The 23955-nt window shown below is 45.9% G+C and overlaps 1 pseudogene; it reads left to right on the forward strand.

The window, feature by feature from the left end:
- The window catches only part of LOC127921789 (dynein axonemal assembly factor 9-like), a 54295-nt pseudogene extending 31906 nt beyond the window's left edge, over positions 1-22389 (forward strand).
- The last annotated feature ends 1566 nt before the right edge of the window (positions 22390-23955 follow it).

The raw sequence follows: 23955 nt of genomic DNA on the forward strand, positions 1-23955 counted from the left end.
TGTGTTGTATTGTGGTTGTTTAGGTGTTGTATTGTGGTTGTTTAGGTGTTGTATTGTGGTTGTTTAGGTGTTGTATTGTGGTTGTTTATGTGTTGTATTGTGGTTGTGTTGTATTGTGGTTGTGTTGTATTGTGGTTGTGTTGTATTGTGGTTGTTTATGTGTTGTATTGTGGTTGTGTTGTATTGTGGTTGTTTAGGTGTTGTATTGTGGTTGTTTGTGTTGTATTGTGGTTGTGTTGTATTGTGGTTGTGTTGTATTGTGGTTGTTTGTGTTGTATTGTGGTTGTTTGTGTTGTATTGTGGTTGTTTAGGTATTGTATTGTGGTTGTTTGTGTTGTATTGTGGTTGTTTGTGTTGTATTGTGGTTGTTTAGGTGTTGTATTGTGGTTGTATTGTATTGTGGTTGTTTAGGTGTTGTATTGTGGTTGTTTGTGTTGTATTGTGGTTGTTTAGGTGTTGTATTGTGGTTGTATTGTATTGTGGTTGTATTGTATTGTGGTTGTATTGTATTGTGGTTGTTTAGGTGTTGTATTGTGGTTGTTTAGGTGTTGTATTGTGGTTGTTTAGGTGTTGTATTGTGGTTGTTTAGGTGTTGTATTGTGGTTGTTTAGGTGTTGTATTGTGGTTGTTTAGGTGTTGTATTGTGGTTGTTTAGGTGTTGTATTGTGGTTGTTTAGGTGTTGTATTGTGGTTGTTTAGGTGTTGTATTGTGGTTGTGTTGTATTGTGGTTGTGTTGTATTGTGGTTGTGTTGTATTGTGGTTGTGTTGTATTGTGGTTGTGTTGTATTGTGGTTGTGTTGTATTGTGGTTGTGTTGTATTGTGGTTGTTTAGGTGTTGTATTGTGGTTGTTTAGGTGTTGTATTGTGGTTGTTTGTGTTGTATTGTGGTTGTTTAGGTGTTGTATTGTGGTTGTTTAGGTGTTGTATTGTGGTTGTTTAGGTGTTGTATTGTGGTTGTATTGTGGTTGTGTTGTATTGTGGTTGTTTAGGTGTTGTATTGTGGTTGTTTAGGTGTTGTATTGTGGTTGTGTTGTATTGTGGTTGTGTTGTATTGTGGTTGTTTAGGTGTTGTATTGTGGTTGTGTTGTATTGTGGTTGTGTTGTATTGTGGTTGTTTAGGTATTGTATTGTGGTTGTGTTGTATTGTGGTTGTTTAGGTGTTGTATTGTGGTTGTTTAGGTGTTGTATTGTGGTTGTGTTGTATTGTGGTTGTTTAGGTGTTGTATTGTGGTTGTGTTGTATTGTGGTTGTGTTGTATTGTGGTTGTATTGTGGTTGTTTAGGTGTTGTATTGTGGTTGTTTAGGTGTTGTATTGTGGTTGTTTGTGTTGTATTGTGGTTGTTTATGTGCTGTATTGTGGTTGTTTAGGTGTTGTATTGTGGTTGTTTATGTATTGTATTGTGGTTGTGTTGTATTGTGGTTGTTTATGTATTGTATTGTGGTTGTGTTGTATTGTGGTTGTTTATGTATTGTATTGTGGTTGTGTTGTATTGTGGTTGTTTGTGTTGTATTGTGGTTGTTTATGTGCTGTATTGTGGTTGTGTTGTATTGTATTGTGGTTGTTTATGTATTGTATTGTGGTTGTTTAGGTGTTGTATTGTGGTTGTTTATGTGTTGTATTGTGGTTGTTTAGGTGTTGTATTGTGGTTGTTTAGGTGTTGTATTGTGGTTGTTTATGTATTGTATTGTGGTTGTGTTGTATTGTATTGGGGTTGTTTAGGTGTTGTATTGTGGTTGTTTGTGTTGTATTGTGGTTGTTTATGTGTTGTATTGTGGTTGTATTGTATTGTATTGTGGTTGTTTATGTGTTGTATTGTGATTGTATTGTATTGTGGTTGTATTGTGGTTGTTTAGGTGTTGTATTGTGGTTGTTTAGGTGTTGTATTGTGGTTGTTTATGTATTGTATTGTGGTTGTTTAGGTGTTGTATTGTGGTTGTGTTGTATTGTGGTTGTGTTGTATTGTGGTTGTTTAGGTGTTGTATTGTGGTTGTTTAGGTGTTGTATTGTGGTTGTGTTGTATTGTGGTTGTGTTGTATTGTGGTTGTGTTGTATTGTGGTTGTGTTGTATTGTGGTTGTGTTGTATTGTGGTTGTGTTGTATTGTGGTTGTGTTGTATTGTGGTTGTGTTGTATTGTGGTTGTTTAGGTGTTGTATTGTGGTTGTTTAGGTGTTGTATTGTGGTTGTTTGGGTGTTGTATTGTGGTTGTTTGGGTGTTGTATTGTGGTTGTTTAGGTGTTGTATTGTGGTTGTTTAGGTGTTGTATTGTGGTTGTTTAGGTGTTGTATTGTGGTTGTATTGTGGTTGTGTTGTATTGTGGTTGTTTAGGTGTTGTATTGTGGTTGTTTAGGTGTTGTATTGTGGTTGTGTTGTATTGTGGTTGTGTTGTATTGTGGTTGTTTAGGTGTTGTATTGTGGTTGTGTTGTATTGTGGTTGTGTTGTATTGTGGTTGTTTAGGTATTGTATTGTGGTTGTGTTGTATTGTGGTTGTTTAGGTGTTGTATTGTGGTTGTTTAGGTGTTGTATTGTGGTTGTGTTGTATTGTGGTTGTTTAGGTGTTTTATTGTGGTTGTGTTGTATTGTGGTTGTGTTGTATTGTGGTTGTATTGTGGTTGTTTAGGTGTTGTATTGTGGTTGTTTGTGTTGTATTGTGGTTGTTTATGTGCTGTATTGTGGTTGTTTAGGTGTTGTATTGTGGTTGTTTAGGTGTTGTATTGTGGTTGTGTTGTATTGTGGTTGTGTTGTATTGTGGTTGTGTTGTATTGTGGTTGTGTTGTATTGTGGTTGTGTTGTATTGTGGTTGTGTTGTATTGTGGTTGTGTTGTATTGTGGTTGTGTTGTATTGTGGTTGTGTTGTATTGTGGTTGTGTTGTATTGTGGTTGTTTAGGTGTTGTATTGTGGTTGTTTGGGTGTTGTATTGTGGTTGTTTAGGTGTTGTATTGTGGTTGTTTAGGTGTTGTATTGTGGTTGTTTAGGTGTTGTATTGTGGTTGTTTAGGTGTTGTATTGTGGTTGTATTGTGGTTGTGTTGTATTGTGGTTGTTTAGGTGTTGTATTGTGGTTGTTTAGGTGTTGTATTGTGGTTGTGTTGTATTGTGGTTGTGTTGTATTGTGGTTGTTTAGGTGTTGTATTGTGGTTGTGTTGTATTGTGGTTGTGTTGTATTGTGGTTGTTTAGGTATTGTATTGTGGTTGTGTTGTATTGTGGTTGTTTAGGTGTTGTATTGTGGTTGTTTAGGTGTTGTATTGTGGTTGTGTTGTATTGTGGTTGTTTAGGTGTTGTATTGTGGTTGTGTTGTATTGTGGTTGTGTTGTATTGTGGTTGTATTGTGGTTGTTTAGGTGTTGTATTGTGGTTGTTTGTGTTGTATTGTGGTTGTTTATGTGCTGTATTGTGGTTGTTTAGGTGTTGTATTGTGGTTGTTTATGTATTGTATTGTGGTTGTGTTGTATTGTGGTTGTTTATGTATTGTATTGTGGTTGTGTTGTATTGTGGTTGTTTATGTATTGTATTGTGGTTGTTTGTGTTGTATTGTGGTTGTTTATGTTGTATTGTGGTTGTTTATGTGCTGTATTGTGGTTGTGTTGTATTGTATTGTGGTTGTTTATGTATTGTATTGTGGTTGTTTAGGTGTTGTATTGTGGTTGTTTATGTGTTGTATTGTGGTTGTTTATGTGTTGTATTGTGGTTGTTTGTGTTGTATTGTGGTTGTTTATGTATTGTATTGTGGTTGTGTTGTATTGTATTGGGGTTGTTTAGGTGTTGTATTGTGGTTGTTTGTGTTGTATTGTGGTTGTTTGTGTTGTATTGTGGTTGTTTATGTGTTGTATTGTGGTTGTATTGTATTGTATTGTGGTTGTTTATGTGTTGTATTGTGATTGTATTGTATTGTGGTTGTTTAGGTGTTGTATTGTGGTTGTTTAGGTGTTGTATTGTGGTTGTTTATGTATTGTATTGTGGTTGTTTAGGTGTTGTATTGTGGTTGTGTTGTATTGTGGTTGTGTTGTATTGTGGTTGTTTAGGTGTTGTATTGTGGTTGTTTAGGTGTTGTATTGTGGTTGTATTGTATTGTGGTTGTTTATGTGTTGTATTGTGGTTGTTTATGTGTTGTATTGTGGTTGTTTATGTGTTGTATTGTGGTTGTTTAGGTGTTGTATTGTGGTTGTTTAGGTGTTGTATTGTGGTTGTTTAGGTGTTGTATTGTGGTTGTTTAGGTGTTGTATTGTGGTTGTTTAGGTGTTGTATTGTGGTTGTTTAGGTGTTGTATTGTGGTTGTATTGTGGTTGTTTAGGTGTTGTATTGTTGTTGCAGGTGTTACCAGTGTGGCAGGGGTCAGACTCTGGACTCTCTCTGCAGCTGGTGGACAGAGAACAGCTGACCTGGGATCAGAGGAACATGTGAGTCACAGTAACGAACTGGCACTTAGTCTACAACTTCTACGTAAAGTGATCTGACTTTGATCTGTCAGAAATTTCAATATTAGGAGTAATGTTGTTGATCCATGTTGTCCCTCAAGGCACTCCAGACTGCAGTGGTTGCATGACTGCCACGCCCCCTGTGGCCAAACGCAGAGGCAGCCTGAAGGCCTCATACTCCCAGCTACCAGAACAGGAGATGTATGTATACACTACCTAGTATACACTACCGAGTATACACTACCTAGTATACACTACCTACCACATAGAGGCAGCCTGAAGGCCTCATACTCCCAGCTACCAGAACAGGAGATGTATGTATACACTACCTAGTATACACTACCTAGTATACACTACCTAGTATACACTACTTAGTATACACTACCTAGTATACACTACCTAGTATACATGACCTAGTATACACTACTTAGTATACACTACCTAGTATACATGACCTAGTATACACTACTTAGTATACACTACCTAGTATACATGACCTAGTATACACTACTTAGTATACACTACCTACCACATAGAGGCAGCCTGAAGGCCTCATACTCCCAGCTACCAGAACAGGACATGGACATATATATAAAACATTTTTAAAAATACTCTGTTCTCTGTATACATCAATGATGTCGCTCTTGCTGCTGGTGAGTCTCTGATCCACCTCTACGCAGACGACACCATTCTGTATACTTCTGGCCCTTCTTTGGACACTGTGATAACAACCCCCTAGACGAGCTTCAATGCCATACAACTCTCCTTCTGTGGCCTCCAAGTGCTCTTAAATACAAGTAAAATTAAATGCATGCTCTTCAACCTGATCGCTGCCTGAATCTGCCCGCCCGTCCAGCATCACTACTCTGGATGGTTCTGACTTAAAATATGTGGACAACTATAAATACCTGGGTGTCTGGTTAGACTGTAAACTCTCCTTCCAGACTTGCGTCAAACCTCCAATCCAAAGTTAAATCTAGAATTGGCTTCCTATTTCGCAACAAAGCATCCTTCACTCATGCTGGAAGTGAAATATGGAACCGTTACGTATTTTATCTAACGGGCGGCAACCCTAAGTCTAAATATTGCTGTTACAGTGCACAACCTTCAATGTTATGTCATAATTATGTACAATTCTGGCAAATTAATTTTGGTCTTTGTTAGGAAGAATTGGTCTTCACGCAGTTCGCAACGAGCCAGGCGGCCCAATCTGCTGCATAATACCTTGACTCTGCTTGCACAGAACGCAATTACCCTAGTTAAAATAAATTCATGTTAGCAGGCAATATTAACTAAATACGCAGGTTTAAAAAAATGTGCTTGTGTATTGATCTTAAGAAAGGCATTGATGTTTATGGTTAGGTACACATTGGTGCAACCACAGTTCTTTTTTCACGAATGTGCTTGTTAAATCATCACCCGTTTGGCGAAGTAGGCTGTGATTTATCAATTAACAGACACCGCATTGATTATATTCAAAGCAGGACAAGCTAGTTAAACTAGTAATATCATCAACCATGTGTAGTTAACAAGTGATTATGTCAAGATAAGTTTAATGCTAGCTAGCAACTTACCTTGGCTCCTTGCTGCACTCGCATAACAGGTAGTCAGTCTGCCATACAGTCTCCTCATGGAGTGCAATGTAATCGGCCATAATCGGTGTCCAAAAATGCAGATTGTTATGAAAACTTGAAATCGGACCTAATTAATCGGCCATTCCGATTAATCGGTCGACCTCTAATATATATATATATATATATATATATACACACACTACCGCTCAAAAGTTTGAGATCACTTAGAAATGTCCATGTTGATGAAAGAAGAGCACATTTTCTGTTCATTAAAATGACTTCAAATTGATCAGAAATACAGTGTAGACATTGTTAATGTTGTAAATGGCTATTGTACTTGGAAATGGCAGATTTTTTATGGAATATCTACATATGTGTACAGAGGCCCATTATCAGCAACCATCACTCCTATGTTCCAATGGCATGTTGTGTTAGCTAATGCAAGTTTATCATTCTCAGTTTATCAGTCTCGACGTCAACAGTGAAGAGGCGACTGACTCCGGGATGCTGGCCTTCTAGGCAGAGTTGCAAAGAAAAAGCCATATCTCAGACTGGCCAATAAAAATAAAATATTAAGATGGGCAAAGAACACAGACACTGGACAGAGAAACTCTGCCTAGAAGACCAGCATCCTTCAGTCGCCTTTTCACTGTTGATGTTGAGACTGGACAGAAGAACTCTGCCTAGAAGGCCAGCATCCTTCAGTCACCTCTTCACTGTTGACGTTGAGACTGGACAGAGGAACTCTGCCTAGAAGGCCAGCATCCCGGAGTCTCCTCTTCACTGTTGACGTTGAGACTGGACAGAGGAACTCTGCCTAGAAGGCCAGCATCCCGGAGTCGCCTCTTAACTGTTGACGTTGAGACTGGACAGAGGAACTCTGCCTAGAAGGCCAGCATCCTTCAGTCACCTCTTCACTGTTGACATTGAGACTGGACAGAAGAACTCTGCCTAGAAGGCCAGCATCCTTCAGTCACCTCTTCACTGTTGACGTTGAGACTGGACAGAGGAACTCTGCCTAGAAGGCCAGCATCCTTCAGTCACCTCTTCACTGTTGACGTTGAGACTGGACAGAAGAACTCTGCCTAGAAGGCCAGCATCCTTCAGTCACCTCTTCACTGTTGACGTTGAGACTGGACAGAGGAACTCTGCCTAGAAGGCCAGCATCCTTCAGTCACCTCTTCACTGTTGACATTGAGACTGGACAGAGGAACTCTGCCTAGAAGGCCAGCATCCTTCAGTCACCTCTTCACTGTTGACGTTGAGACTGGACAGAGGAACTCTGCCTAGAAGGCCAGCATCCTTCAGTCACCTCTTCACTGTTGACGTTGAGACTGGACAGAGGAACTCTGCCTAGAAGGGCAGCATCCTTCAGTCACCTCTTCACTGTTGAGACTGGACAGAGGAACTCTGCCTAGAAGGCCAGCATCCCGGAGTCTCCTCTTCACTGTTGACGTTGAGACTGGACAGAGGAACTCTGCCAAGAAGGCCAGCATCCTTCAGTCGCCTCTTCACTGTCGACGTTGAGACTGGACAGAGGAACTCTGCCTAGAAGGCCAGCATCCCGGAGTCTCCTCTTCACTGTTGACGTTGAGACTGGACAGAGGAACTCTGCCTAGAAGGCCAGCATCCTTCAGTCACCTCTTCACTGTTGACGTTGAGACTGGACAGAGGAACTCTGCCTAGAAGGCCAGCATCCTTCAGTCGCCTCTTCACTGTTGACGTTGAGACTGGACAGAGGAACTCTGCCTAGAAGGCCAGCATCCTTCAGTCGCCTCTTCACTGTTGACGTTGAGACTGGACAGAGGAACTCTGCCTAGAAGGCCAGCATCCTGGAGTCTCCTCTTCACTGTTGACGTTGAGACTGGACAGAGGAACTCTGCCTAGAAGGCCAGCATCCTGGAGTCTCCTCTTCACTGTTGACGTTGAGACTGGACAGAGGAACTCTGCCTAGAAGGCCAGCATCCTGGAGTCACCTCTTCACTGTTGACGTTGAGACTGGACAGAGGAACTCTGCCTAGAAGGCCAGCATCCTTCAGTCACCTCTTCACTGTTGACGTTGAGACTGGACAGAAGAACTCTGCCTGGAAGGCCAGCATCCTTCAGTCACCTCTTTCTTCACTGTTGACGTTGAGACTGGACAGAGGAACTCTGCCTGGAAGGCCAGCATCCTTCAGTCACCTCTTTCTTCACTGTTGACGTTGAGACTGGACAGAGGAACTCTGCCTAGAAGGCCAGCATCCTTCAGTCACCTCTTCACTGTTGACGTTGAGACTGGTGTTTGCGGGTACTATTTAATGAAGCAGCCATTTGAGGACTTGTGAGGCGCTAATGTACTTGTCCTCTTGCTCAGTTGTACACCAGGGCCTCCCACTCCTCTTTCTATTATGGTTAGAGCCAGTTTGCGCTGTTCTGTGAAGGGAGTAGCACACAACGTTGTACGAGGTCTTCAGTTTCTTGGCAATTTCTCTCATGGAATAGCCTTCATTTTTCAGAACAAGAATAGACTGACGAGTTTCAGAATAAAGTTCTTTGTTTCTGGACATTTTGAGCCTGTAATCGAACCCACAAATTCTGATGCTCCAGATACTCAACTAGTCTAAAGAAGGCCAGTTTTATTGCTTCTTTAATCTGGACGACGGTTTTTAGCTGTGCTAACATAATTTCAAAAGGGTTTTCTAAGACTTTTAAAATGATAAACTTGGATTAGCTAACACAACGTGCCATTGGGACACATGAGTGATGGTTGCTGATAACAGGCCACTGTACACCTATGTAGATGTAGCTACATGTAGCTACAATAGTAATTTACCACATTAACAATGTCTACAGTATATTTCTGATCAATTTGATGTTATTGCAATGGACAAAAAAATGAGATTTTCTTTAAAAAACAAGGACATTTCTAAGTGACCTCAATCTTTTGACCAGTAGTGTATATGTGTAGATGTCCCACCCTGCCTGCCAATAGCCCAAGTGTTCTCCCATTGAACCACCACAACATGCTTCCTAATGCTGCTGTGTTCCAACAGGTTCCTGCAGCACTTTGCTCTGAGCAGTGTGGGTCAGGAGCCCATCCAGGATGACCACCTGGGGGCACTGTTCTCCACGCCAGACACCAGGAACCCTCTGGCAGGACGCACTGACAAGGTAACCAACCCTCTCACAGGACAGACTGACAAGGTAACCAACCCTCTCACAGGACAGACTGACAAGGTAACCAACCCTCTCACAGGACAGACTGACAAGGTAACCAACCCTCTCACAGGACAGACTGACAAGGTAACCAACCCTCTCACAGGACAGACTGACAAGGTAACCAACCCTCTCACAGGACAGTTGACAAGGTAACCAACCCTCTCACAGGACAGTTGACAAGGTAACCAACCCTCTCACAGGACAGACTGACAAGGTAACCAACCCTCTCACAGGACAGTTGACAAGGTAACCAACCCTCTCACAGGACAGTTGACTAACAAGGTAACCAACCGTCTCACAGGACAGACTGACTAACAAGGTAACCAACCGTCTCACAGGACAGACTGACAAGGTAACCAACCCTCTCACAGGACAGTTGACTAACAAGGTAACCAACCGTCTCACAGGACAGACTGACAAGGTAACCAACCTCTCACAGGACAGTTGACTAACAAGGTAACCAACCCTCTCACAGGACAGACTGACAAGGTGACTAATACAGATGACTATTCTGTCTTCCCAGCTCCCACTACTTACCACATGTTGTTGATTGTCCAGGAGTCTGATGTACCTGTGTGTTTGTATGATAACAGGTGGTTATAACCATCATCTCTGGACTACCGGGCAGCCACAAGAACAGACTGGTTAACTTCCTGGTCCAGCTGAATAGAGAAGGAGGAAGGTGAGACAATAAGAACTATAACTCTGACCCACAGTACAGTATGTGTCTGACTGTGGTGTTCCCCACTGTGGTGTTCCCCACTGTGGTGTTCCCCACTGTGGTGTTCCCCACTGTGGTGTTCCTAACTGTGGTGTTCCTAACTGTGGTGTTCCTAACTGTGGTGTTCCTAACTGTGGTGTTCTCCACTGTGGTGTTCTCCACTGTGGTGTTCCTAACTGTGGTGTTCCTAACTGTGGTGTTCCCCCTGTGGTGTTCCCCACTGTGGTGTTCCCCACTGTGGTGTTCCCCACTGTGGTGTTCCTGACTGTGGTGTTCCCCACTGTGGTGTTCCCCACTGTGGTGTTCCTGACTGTGGTGTTCCTAACTGTGGTGTTCCCCACTGTGGTGTTCCTGACTGTGGTGTTCCCCACTGTGGTGTTCCCCACTGTGGTGTTCCTAACTGTGGTGTTCCTAACTGTGGTGTTCCTAACTGTGGTGTTCCCCACTGTGGTGTTCCCCACTGTGGTGTTCCTGACTGTGGTGTTCCCCACTGTGGTGTTCCTAACTGTGGTGTTCCCCACTGTGGTGTTCCTAACTGTGGTGTTCCCCACTGTGGTGTTCCCCACTGTGGTGTTCCTCACTGTGGTGTTCCTAACTGTGGTGTTCCCCCCTGTGGTGTTCCTGACTGTGGTGTTCCTAACTGTGGTGTTCCCCCTGTGGTGTTCCCCCTGTGGTGTTCCCCACTGTGGTGTTCCCCACTGTGGTGTTCCCCACTGTGGTGTTCCCCACTGTGGTGTTCCCCACTGTGGTGTTCCCAACTGTGGTGTTCCTAACTGTGGTGTTCCTAACTGTGGTGTTCCCCACTGTGGTGTTCCCCACTGTGGTGTTCCTAACTGTGGTGTTCCTAACTGTGGTGTTCCCCACTGTGGTGTTCCCCACTGTGGTGTTCCTAACTGTGGTGTTCCCAACTGTGGTGTTCCCAACTGTGGTGTTCCCCACTGTGGTGTTCCCCACTGTGGTGTTCCCCACTGTGGTGTTCCCCACTGTGGTGTTCCTAACTGTGGTGTTCCCCACTGTGGTGTTCCCCACTGTGGTGTTCCTAACTGTGGTGTTCCTAACTGTGGTGTTCCCCACTGTGGTGTTCCCAACTGTGGTGTTCCCCACTGTGGTGTTCCCCACTGTGGTGTTCCCCACTGTGGTGTTCCCCACTGTGGTGTTCCCCACTGTGGTGTTCCCCACTGTGGTGTTCCTAACTGTGGTGTTCCCCACTGTGGTGTTCCCCACTGTGGTGTTCCTAACTGTGGTGTTCCCCACTGTGGTGTTCCCCACTGTGGTGTTCCCCACTGTGGTGTTCCCCCTGTGGTGTTCCCCCTGTGGTGTTCCCCCCCTGTGGTGTTCCCCCTGTGGTGTTCCCCCTGTGGTGTTCCCCCCTGTGGTGTTCCCCCCTGTGGTGTTCCCCCCTGTGGTGTTCCTAACTGTGGTGTTCCTAACTGTGGTGTTCCTAACTGTGGTGTTCCCCCTGTGGTGTTCCCCCCTGTGGTGTTCCTAACTGTGGTGTTCCCCCTGTGGTGTTCCTAACTGTGGTGTTCCCCTGTGGTGTTCCCAACTGTGGTGTTCCCCCTGTGGTGTTCCCCCTGTGGTGTTCCCCCTGTGGTGTTCCCCTGTGGTGTTCCCCACTGTGGTGTTCCCCCTGTGGTGTTCCCCCCTGTGGTGTTCCCAACTGTGGTGTTCCTAACTGTGGTGTTCCTAACTGTGGTGTTCCTAACTGTGGTGTTCCTAACTGTGGTGTTCCCCACTGTGGTGTTCCCCACTGTGGTGTTCCTAACTGTGGTGTTCCCCACTGTGGTGTTCCCCACTGTGGTGTTCCCCACTGTGGTGTTCCCCACTGTGGTGTTCCTAACTGTGGTGTTCCCCACTGTGGTGTTCCCCACTGTGGTGTTTCCCCTGTGGTGTTTCCCCCTGTGGTGTTTCCCCACTGTGGTGTTCCCCACTGTGGTGTTCCCCACTGTGGTGTTCCCCACTGTGGTGTTTCTAACTGTGGTGTTTCTAACTGTGGTGTTTCTAACTGTGGTGTTCCTAACTGTGGTGTTCCCCTGTGGTGTTCCCCCTGTGGTGTTCCCCCTGTGGTGTTCCCCCTGTGGTGTTCCTAACTGTGGTGTTCCTAACTGTGGTGTTCCCCACTGTGGTGTTCCCCACTGTGGTGTTCCCCACTGTGGTGTTCCTAACTGTGGTGTTCCTAACTGTGGTGTTCCCCACTGTGGTGTTCCTAACTGTGGTGTTCCCCACTGTGGTGTTCCCCCTGTGGTGTTCCCCCTGTGGTGTTCCCCTGTGGTGTTCCCCCTGTGGTGTTCCCCCTGTGGTGTTCCCCCTGTGGTGTTCCCCCTGTGGTGTTCCCCCTGTGGTGTTCCCCACTGTGGTGTTCCTAACTGTGGTGTTCCCCCTGTGGTGTTCCCCACTGTGGTGTTCCTAACTGTGGTGTTCCCCCTGTGGTGTTCCCCCTGTGGTGTTCCCCTGTGGTGTTCCCCCTGTGGTGTTCCCCCTGTGGTGTTCCTAACTGTGGTGTTCCTAACTGTGGTGTTCCCCACTGTGGTGTTCCCCACTGTGGTGTTCCTAACTGTGGTGTTCCTAACTGTGGTGTTCCTAACTGTGGTGTTCCCCACTGTGGTGTTCCCCACTGTGGTGTTCCTAACTGTGGTGTTCCCCCTGTGGTGTTCCCCTGTGGTGTTCCCCTGTGGTGTTCCCCCTGTGGTGTTCCCCCTGTGGTGTTCCCCCTGTGGTGTTCCTAACTGTGGTGTTCCCCACTGTGGTGTTCCCCACTGTGGTGTTCCCCACTGTGGTGTTCCTCACTGTGGTGTTCCCCACTGTGGTGTTCCCCACTGTGGTGTTCCCCACTGTGGTGTTCCTAACTGTGGTGTTCCTAACTGTGGTGTTCCTAACTGTGGTGTTCCTAACTGTGGTGTTCCTAACTGTGGTGTTCCTAACTGTGGTGTTCCCCACTGTGGTGTTCCCCACTGTGGTGTTCCTAACTGTGGTGTTCCCCACTGTGGTGTTCCTAACTGTGGTGTTCCCCACTGTGGTGTTCCTAACTGTGGTGTTCCCCACTGTGGTGTTCCCCACTGTGGTGTTCCCCACTGTGGTGTTTCCCCTGTGGTGTTTCCCCCTGTGGTGTTTCCCCACTGTGGTGTTCCCCACTGTGGTGTTCCCCACTGTGGTGTTCCCCACTGTGGTGTTCCCCACTGTGGTGTTTCTAACTGTGGTGTTTCTAACTGTGGTGTTCCTAACTGTGGTGTTCCCCCTGTGGTGTTCCCCCCTGTGGTGTTCCCCCTGTGGTGTTCCCCCTGTGGTGTTCCTAACTGTGGTGTTCCTAACTGTGGTGTTCCCCACTGTGGTGTTCCCCACTGTGGTGTTCCTAACTGTGGTGTTCCTAACTGTGGTGTTCCCCACTGTGGTGTTCCTAACTGTGGTGTTCCTAACTCAGGTGTTCCCCCTGTGGTGTTCCCCCTGTGGTGTTCCTAACTGTGGTGTTCCCCTGTGGTGTTCCCCACTGTGGTGTTCCCCCTGTGGTGTTCCCCCTGTGGTGTTCCCCTGTGGTGTTCCCCCTGTGGTGTTCCCCCTGTGGTGTTCCTAACTGTGGTGTTCCCCACTGTGGTGTTCCTAACTGTGGTGTTCCCCCTGTGGTGTTCCCCCTGTGGTGTTCCCCACTGTGGTGTTTCTAACTGTGGTGTTCCTAACTGTGGTGTTCCCCCTGTGGTGTTCCCCCTGTGGTGTTCCCCCTGTGGTGTTCCCCCTGTGGTGTTCCTAACTGTGGTGTTCCCCACTGTGGTGTTCCTAACTGTGGTGTTCCCCACTGTGGTGTTCCCCACTGTGGTGTTCCTAACTGTGGTGTTCCCCCTGTGGTGTTCCCCTGTGGTGTTCCCCCTGTGGTGTTCCCCCCTGTGGTGTTCCCCCTGTGGTGTTCCTAACTGTGGTGTTCCTAACTGTGGTGTTCCCCACTGTGGTGTTCCCCACTGTGGTGTTCCTAACTGTGGTGTTCCTAACTGTGGTGTTCCCCCTGTGGTGTTCCCCCTGTGGTGTTCCCCCTGTGGTGTTCCCCCTGTGGTGTTCCCCACTGTGGTGTTCCCAACTGTGGTGTTCCTAACTGTGGTGTTCCTAACTGTGGTGTTCCTAACTGTGGTGTTCCTAACTGTGGTGTTCCCCCTGTGGTGTTCCCCCTGTGGTGTTCCCCACTGTGGTGTTCCCCACTGTGGTGTTCCCCACTGTGGTGTTCCCCACTGTGGTGTTCCCACTGTGGTGTTCCCCACTGTGGTGTTCCCCACTGTGGTGTTCCCCACTGTGGTGTTCCCACTGTGGTGTTCCTAACTGTGGTGTTCCCCACTGTGGTGTTCCTAACTGTGGTGTTCCCAACTGTGGTGTTCCCAACTGTGGTGTTCCTAACTGTGGTGTTCCCCACTGTGGTGTTCCCCACTGTGGTGTTCCCAACTGTGGTGTTCCCAACTGTGGTGTTCCCCACTGTGGTGTTCCCCACTGTGGTGTTCCCCACTGTGGTGTTCCCAACTGTGGTGTTCCCCACTGTGGTGTTCCCCACTGTGGTGTTCCCCACTGTGGTGTTCCCCACTGTGGTGTTCCTAACTGTGGTGTTCCTAACTGTGGTGTTCCTAACTGTGGTGTTCCCCACTGTGGTGACCAGACTGCAGTGATTGTGTCTAACTGAAGTGTTTCCCCTGTGTGTGTTGATGTGTAGGTGGGTTGTCTACCGTCCAGGACCAGACTGCAGTGATTGTTTCTCCACCTCCCACTTCCAGCGCTACCTGTCCTGCTTCCTGGAAACACAGAGAGCACCTGGAGGGAAGCCCCGACTACTGCTGCTCACCCCTGGGTATGTACACATTAAGCTGTGTACCGGTCTCTAAGATCATCTGTTATAGTAGCATGTTGCTTAAAGAAGTCAACCAGACAGATATACCCTCCATTAGCTCTGTTATAGTAGCATGTAGCTTAAAGAAGTCAACCAGACAGATATATCCTCCATTAGCTGCTGGTGTCACTGATGATCTTTCTGTTTATAATCCACTGTTTAAATCTCTTTCCTGTGTCTGTGTAGATTATCTCTATCTCTAGATGGCTTAACCCTGACTATCTCTCTGTCTCTAGATGTACAGATGTATTAGACGTGGTCCAGGCGGTCCTGTCCCATCCAGATGCTGTGGTCCAGGCCTGTTTCACCATCGGGGCGGTCACAGCCTGTGTGGACCCTCTCAGCTCATACATGGAACACAGGTCAGCACACTTTCCACTGGTCACACATGAGGCTGTGGCGGAAATTTGATCAAGACAGTGATTGTCAAGCAAATAACTGCCGTTCTCACGGTAATTGACCGTTAATTAACGTAAAATAATTTAGCCTACAAGCCACTGATGCAGACCTTTGAAACATCTACATTTAAATTTTTTTTAAATCAATTTAATATATCCTACACCTTCACAATAAATCCATGTAATATATCCTACACCTTCACAATAAATCCATGTAATATATCCTACACCTTCACAATAAATCCATGTAATATATCCTACACCTTCACAATAAATCCATGTAATATATCCTACACCTTCACAATAAATCCATGTAATATATCCTACACCTTCACAATAAATCCATTTAATATATCCTACACCTTCACAATAAATCCATGTAATATATCCTACACCTTCACAATAAATCCATTTAATATATCCTACACCTTCACAATAAATCCATGTAATATATCCTACACCTTCACAATAAATCCATGTAATATATCCTACACCTTCACAATAAATCCATGTAATATATCCTACACCTTCACAATACATCTATGTAATATATCCTACACCTTCACAATAAATCCATTTAATATATCCTACACCTTCACAATAAATCCATTTAATATATCCTACACCTTCACAATAAATCCATGTAATATATCCTACACCTTCACAATAAATCCATTTAATATATCCTACACCTTTACAATAAATCCATTTAATATATACTACACCTTTACAATAAATCCATTTAATATATCCTACACCTTTACAATAAATCCATTTAATATATCCTACACCTTTACAATAAATCCATTTAATATATCCTACACCTTTACAATAAATCCATTTAATATATCCTACACCTTCACAATAAATCCATTTAATATATCCTACACCTTTACAATAAATCCATTTAATATATCCTACACCTTCACAATAAATACATTTAATATATCCTACACCTTCACAATAAATCCATGTAATATATCCTACACCTTTACAATAAATCCATTTAATATATCCTACACCTTCACAATAAATCCATTATTTATTTTATACAGGTCTAAAGAAACATGATATAAAGGAAATGTCGTTTTTTTTTTTCAGAAGAACAGAATAGTTTACTCTGAGTTGTCCTTATGTTAGGTCCTGATCTGGCTGTGACATATGGCTGTGGGCTACACTAGTTCATTTAGCAGGCAAGATTTACTTAGAATGTCGTGCCGTTATTTATGGTTTATAGTTTAAATACTACCATTGAACAAAGCTTAATAAAATAGAAAGGATACATTATCAAAAACGATAATAGGTGGCTATTCTGTGTTGATAGGTCAACAAAGAAACAGGTCCTGCTAGATGCTTAATTTAGAGTCATTAATGTAACTTCAGTTGTTCTACAAAAGTTGGGCCATATGTTTAGATGTTTAATACATTGTAAGGCTACATGATGGGACTCTAATGATGATTTGAAAAAAGTTGCTTGAAATGCATGAGCTCTGCTTAGTTATTTTGCCAAGCTGTACATACTACATCAGTCATAGTTTGACAAGCACTTGATTATGCCTCGAATTTCACGGTGGCATCCCCTTTGGGACCGACCGTAATGCACCCTAAAAAAAAGACATTACTTTGTGGCTAGTGGCTGCTGTGCCCTTCTCCCTGAGCACTTCGAAGCACCTCTCACTCACACGGCTCTCCATCATGTGATCGGGTCTTTCTCACAGGCTACAAGTGAAGACCGACACATCAGGGACGCAACTGCACACCTCCTTATCCAATTCCAAGGTGCATATTGAAGATTACATTTACATTTACATTTAAGTCATTTAGCAGACGCTCTTATCCAGAGCGACTTACAAATTGGTGCATACACCTTATGACATCCAGTGGAACAGCCACTTACAATAGTGCATCTAAATCTTTTTAGGGGGGGGGTGAGAAGGATTACTTACCCTATCCTAGGTATTCCTTGAAGAGGTGGGGTTTCAGGTGTCTCCGGAAGGTGGTGATTGACTCCGCTGTCCTGGCGTCGTGAGGGAGTTTGTTCCACCATTGGGGGGCCAGAGCAGCGAACAGTTTTGACTGGGCTGAGCGGGAACTGTACTTCCTCAGTGGTAGGGAGGCGAGCAGGCCAGAGGTGGATGAACGCAGTGCCCTTGTTTGGGTGTAGGGCCTGATCAGAGCCTGGAGGTACTGAGGTGCCGTTCCCCTCACAGCTCCGTAGGCAAGCACCATGGTCTTGTAGCGGATGCGAGCTTCAACTGGAAGCCAGTGGAGAGAGCGGAGGAGCGGGGTGACGTGAGAGAACTTGGGAAGGTTGAACACCAGACGGGCTGCGGCGTTCTGGATGAGTTGTAGGGGTTTAATGGCACAGGCAGGGAGCCCAGCCAACAGCGAGTTGCAGTAGTCAAGACGGGAGATGACAAGTGCCTGGATTAGGACCTGCGCCGCTTCCTGTGTGAGGCAGGGTCGTACTCTGCGGATGTTGTAGAGCATGAACCTACAGGAACGGGACACCGCCTTGATGTTAGTTGAGAACGACAGGGTGTTGTCCAGGATCACGCCAAAGTTCTTAGCGCTCTGGGAGGAGGACACAATGGAGTTGTCAACCGTGATGGCGAGATCATGGAACGGGCAGTCCTTCCCCGGGAGGAAGAGGAGCTCCGTCTTGCTGAGGTTCAGCTTGAGGTGGTGATCCGTCATCCACACTGATATGTCTGCCAGACATGCAGAGATGCGATTCGCCACCTGGTCATCAGAAGGGGGAAAGGAGAAGATTAATTGTGTGTCGTCTGCATAGCAATGATAGGAGAGACCATGTGAGGTTATGACAGAGCCAAGTGACTTGGTGTATAGCGAGAATAAGAGAGGGCCTAGAACAGAGCCCTGGGGGACACCAGTGGTGAGAGCGTGGTGAGGAGACAGATTCTCGCCACGCCACCTGGTAGGAGCGACCTGTCAGGTAGGACGCAATCCAAGCGTGGGCCGCGCCGGAGATGCCCAACTCGGAGAGGGTGGAGAGGAGGATCTGATGGTTCACAGTATCGAAGGCAGCCGATAGGTCTAGAAGGATGAGAGCAGAGGAGAGAGAGTTAGCTTTAGCAGTGCGGAGCGCCTCCGTGATACAGAGAAGAGCAGTCTCAGTTGAATGACTAGTCTTGAAACCTGACTGATTTGGATCAAGAAGGTCATTCTGAGAGAGATAGCGGTAGAGCTGGCCAAGGACGGCACGCTCAAGAGTTTTGGAGAGAAAAGAGAGAAGGGATACTGGTCTGTAGTTGTTGACATCGGAGGGATCGAGTGTAGGTTTTTTCAGAAGGGGTGCAACTCTCGCTCTCTTGAAGACGGGAGGGACGTAGCCAGCGGTCAGGGATGAGTTGATGAGCGAGGTGAGGTAAGGGAGAAGGTCTCCGGAAATGGTCTGAGAAGAGAGGAGGGGATAGGGTCAAGCGGGCAGGTTGTTGGGCGGCCGGCCGTCACAAGACGCGAGATTTCATCTGGAGAGAGAGGAGAGAGAGGTCAGAGCATAGGGTAGGGCAGTGTGAGCAGAACCAGCGGTGTCGTTTGACTTAGCAAACGAGGATCGGATGTCGTCGACCTTCTTTTCAAAATGGTTGACGAAGTCATCTGCAGAGAGGGAGGAGGAGGGGGGAGGATTCAGGAGGGAGGAGAAGGTGGCAAAGAGCTTCCCTAGGGTTAGAGGCAGATGCTTGGAATTTAGAATGGTAGAAAGTGGCTTTAGCAGCAGAGACAGAGGAGGAAAATGTAGAGAGGAGGGAGTGAAAGGATGCCAGGTCCGCAGGGAGGCGAGTTTTCCTCCATTTCCGCTCGGCTGCCCGGAGCCCTGTTCTGTGAGCTCTCAATGAGTCGTCGAGCCACGGAGCGGGAGGGGAGGACCGAGCCGGCCTGGAGGATAGGGGACATAGAGAGTCAAAGGATGCAGAAAGGGAGGAGAGGAGGGTTGAGGAGGCAGAATCAGGAGATAGGTTGGAGAAAGTTTGAGCAGAGGGAAGAGATGATAGGATGGAAGAGGAGAGAGTAGCGGGGGACAGAGAGCGAAGTTTGGGACGGCGCGATACCACCCGAGTAGGGGCAGTGTGGGAAGTGTTGGATGAGAGCGAGAGGGAAAAGGATACAAGGTAGTGGTCGGAGACTTGGAGGGGAGTTGCAATGAGGTTAGTAGAAGAGCAGCATCTAGTAAAGATGAGGTCAAGCGTATTGCCTGCCTTGTGAGTAGGGGGAAGGTGAGAGGGTGAGGTCAAAAGAGGAGAGGAGTGGAAAGGAGGCAGAGAGGAATGAGTCAAAGGTAGACGTGGGGAGGTTAAAGTCGCCCAGAACTGTGAGAGGTGAGCCGTCCTCAGGAAAGGAGCTTATCAAGGCATCAAGCTCATTGATGAACTCTCCAAGGGAACCTGGAGGGCGATAAATGATAAGGATGTTAAGCTTGAAAGGGCTGGTAACTGTGACAGCATGGAATTCAAAGGAGGCGATAGACAGATGGGTAAGGGGAGAAAGAGAGAAAGACCACTTGGGAGAGATGAGGATCCCGGTGCCACCACCCCGCTGACCAGAAGCTCTCGGGGTGTGCGAGGAACACGTGGGCGGACGAGGAGAGAGCAGTAGGAGTAGCAGTGTTATCTGTGGTGATCCATGTTTCCGTCAGTGCCAAGAAGTCGAGGGACTGGATGGAGGCATAGGCTGAGATGAACTCTGCCTTGTTGGCCGCAGATCGGCAGTTCCAGAGGCTACCGGAGACCTGGAACTCCACGTGGGTCACGCGCTGGGACCACCAGATTAGGGTGACGCGGCCACGCGGTGTGGAGCGTTTGTATGATCTGTGCAGAGAGGAGAGAACAGGGATAGACAGACACATAGTTGACAGGCTACAGAAAAGGCTACGCTAATGCAAGGAGATTGAATGACAAGTGGACTACACGTCTCGAATGTTCAGAAAGTTAAGCTTACATAGCAAGAATCTTATTGACTAAAATGATTAAAATGATACAGTACTGCTGAAGTAGGCTAGCTGGCAGTAGCTGCGTTGTTGACACTACACTAATCAAGTCGTTCCGTTGAGTGTAATAGTTTCTACAGTGCTACTATTCGGGGCTAGCTGGCTAGCTAGCAGTGTTGTTTACGTTACGTTGCGTTAAAAGAACGACAATAGCTGGCTAGCTAACCTAGGAAATCGCTCTAGACTACACAATTATCTTTGAAACAAAGACGGCTATGTAACTAGCTATGTAGCTAGCTACGATCAAACAAATCAAACCGTTGTACTGTAATGAAATGAAATGAAAATGTGATACTACCTGACCGGGTTGTTGAATTCGATTCAGTAACGTGTGTGTGGTGACGTTGGCTAGCTGTTAGCTGTTGGCTAGCTAGCAGAGTCTCCTACGTTAAGGACGACAAATAGCTGGCTAGCGAACCTCAGTGAATTAAGATAATCACTCCAAGACTACACACTCTAAACTACACAATTATCTTGGAAACAAAGACAGCTGTGTAGCTAGCTAACACTAAACTAATCAAGTCGTTGAGTGAATAGCACTACAGTGATGCTAATCTGTGGGCGTTAGCTAGCGTTAGCTAGCTCCTGGGCGAATAGCAGTGAAGGCTACGGTAGGGCGATCGAAATACGATAATTATGCAATTATCTCTGATACAAGGACGGCTATGTAGCTAGCTAAGAAGAATTGCTAAGATTAGACAAATCAAACCGTTGTACTATAATGAAATGTAATGAAAAAGTTATACAACCTGCAGAGCGAAGTGCGAATGCGACCGCGCTCCAACCCGGAAGTGACGTAAGATATCGGAAGAACTGTCCACATTTACTTTTCGTCAGCCAACAAGATGCGTAGTCCTAACGAACAGCAAAAGCACTAACTATGTCAATCTACTATCCCCATTGTACAAAAGTTGACCTATTCTGTGCGAGAAATAAATATTCCAGACATAGTCTGGGACAGTTGTGGGATGCGATAGATCCCAAATTAATACAACCACTAGAATAAAAATAAATGAAAAATTCCGCAATGTGGCTGACGCAACAGATCAGAACGTTTAGCTGAAAACGTGAATAATGTATTAGGCTATTTCTTCACATTATAACCACAGTGATTTGCACATGGTAGTAGGCTATAAGCGCAAATGTTCCATTAGCGGAAAACACCATTATCAAAAGTAACCACAAATGCGGTTATGCATGTAATGCTTTTATTATAAAGGTGCATTTCTATGGTGAACATTATCTTCCCCAAACTTGAAACTCACACGGTGTTTATGTATGTAGTTAGGCTCTACACCCCTTGTAAAGCAGATTAATGTGCTTCATTTTAAGAAGTTATTTGGCTACTTTAGTTGTGATACAAACCTTATCAAAACATATAGGCCTATGGCCTAGGCCAGGTGAGGTGGAAGCCCCTCCTTCCTCGCTGGAAGCACCTCCTTCCACAGGTGATAAGCGTGAGGCTCAGATTCATTCCTTAAATGTATAAAAGATAGCGCCGTACTGCATGACTCCAACCCAATTATTATTTAACTGAATGAATCCGCTATCATTTCTTATAACCGATCCGCAAGCAATCAAACAAGCGAAATGTCATTATAGGGTCAAAGTGGAGTTGTAATTCAACGGCTCAGACAAGAGACTTATGTGGCAGTGTCTACAGGCAATTACGGACTACAAAAATAAAATCAGACTAACTAAACACCTTCTTTGCCCGCTTTGAGGATAATACAGTGCCACCGACGTGGCCCACTAACAGGGACTGTGGGCCCCCACTCTCTGAGCTAAACCACTCTGTGCCATAACTGATAATATTAAAGTGAGGTAGCCGTTGTGAGTGTATATCTGATTGTACCTTATAGATTTGTCTTCCCGAAGCTGGTGGAGCAGTGCAGCCAAGGGATAGTGAGTACGGTCGTCTTCACTGGACCGGCAGCAGAACAGAAGAACCCTCTCCTCCAAACCGTACAGCAGCTGATCCGGTCAGCCAATCCCAACGCTGTCTTCATCCTGGCAGAGAGAGGAGCCGTTACCAGGTAGATTAGCCTAATGAAGTCTAAACTCATTTCTGTCTTAATCTTTCAGTAATTCTCTTGGTTCCTTGCGTAACAATGCATCATTCCCTTCTATAGGAATGAGGATGTGAAGATGATTTTGTCTGAGAGCAGCTTCTCTGAGGCGCAGATGATGAGAGCACGCTACCTGCTCTACCCCTGGCTGGTAAGATGATCTCTTCTTCTCCTCTCCCTCTCCACCTCTATCTCTCGCTCCTTCCCCTCTCTCTCCTTCCCCTTGATTTCTCCTCTCCTTCTCTCCTCTCCCCTCTTCCACTCTCTCTCTCTCCTCTCCTTCTCTCCTCTCCCTCTCTTCCACTTCTCTCTCCTCTCCTTCTCTCCTCTCCCTCTCTTCCACCTCTCTCTCCTCTCCTTCTCTCCTCTCCCTCTCTTCCGCCTCTCTCCTCCTCTCCTTCTCTCCTCTCCCTCTCTTCCACCTCTCTCTCCTCTCCTTCTCTCCTCTCCCTCTCTTCCACCTCTCTCTCCTCTCCTTCTCTCCTCTCCCTCTCTTCCACTTCTCTCTCCTCTCCTTCTCTCCTCTCCCTCTCTTCCACCTCTCTCTCCTCTCCTTCTCTCTCCTCTCCCTCTCTTCCGCCTCTCTCTCCTCTCCTTCTCTCCTCTCCCTCTCTTCCACCTCTCTCTCCTCTCCTTCTCTCCTCTCCCTCTCTTCCACTTCTCTCTCCTCTCCTTCTCTCCTCTCCCTCTCTTCCACCTCTCTCTCCTCTCCTCTCTCTCCTCTCCCTCTCTTCCGCCTCTCTCTCCTCTCCTTCCCTCCTCTCCCTCTCTTCCACCTCTCTCTCCTCTCCTTCTCTCCTCTCCCTCTCTTCCACCACTCTCTCTCCTCTCCTTCTCTCCATCTCCCTCTCTTCCACCTCTCTCTCCTCTCCTTCTCTCCTCTCCCTCTCTTCCACCTCTCTCTCCTCTCCTTCTCTCCTCTCCCTCTCTTCCACCTCTCTCTCCTCTCCTTCTCTCCTCTCCCTCTCTTCCACCTCTCTCTCCTCTCCTTCTCTCCTCTCCCTCTCTTCCACCTCTCTCTCTCCTCTCCATCTCCCCTCCATTTATGTGTTTTATATTTATGTGATCTACAGTGGCTTGTGAAAGGATTCACCCCCTTGGCATTTTTCCTATTTTGTTATCCTACAACCTGGAATAAAACATTTTGTGGGGTTTGTATCATTTGATTTACACAACATGCCTACCACTTTAAAGATGCAAAATATGTTTTAATGTGAAACAAACATGAAATAATACCAAAAATACAGAAAACTTGAGCGTGCATAACTATTCACCCCCAAGTCAATACTTTGTAGAGCCACCTTTTGCAACAATTACAGCTGCAAGTCTCTTGGGGTATGTCTCTATAAGCTTGGCACATCTAGTGTCCTTCTTTATATCACCAAAAATCAGTTAACTGGCACGCTTCATTCAATAATCCACCGGTTTCCCTCCTCCAAAATGCATACAAAATGAATCCCAAACGTTACCAATAAACTTCTCCAAACAAGTCAAACAACGTTAATAATCAAACCCTAAAACGTAAATAAATGATCAAATTTAAGACTGAGAATCGTTATTGCCTTACCATTGATAAACAACAAAGAACGCACTCTCGTCCACGCGCATGAAAACACTACAGCCTAAATGGGAGCCACTTAGAAAAACTACAAATTCTAGCTAATTTTTCCAAAAACAAGCCTGAAACTCTTTCTAAAGACTGTTGACATCTAGTGGA

The sequence above is a fragment of the Oncorhynchus keta genome, unplaced genomic scaffold, assembly GCF_023373465.1.
Source record: "Oncorhynchus keta strain PuntledgeMale-10-30-2019 unplaced genomic scaffold, Oket_V2 Un_contig_23558_pilon_pilon, whole genome shotgun sequence".
Taxonomy (NCBI): domain Eukaryota; kingdom Metazoa; phylum Chordata; class Actinopteri; order Salmoniformes; family Salmonidae; genus Oncorhynchus; species Oncorhynchus keta.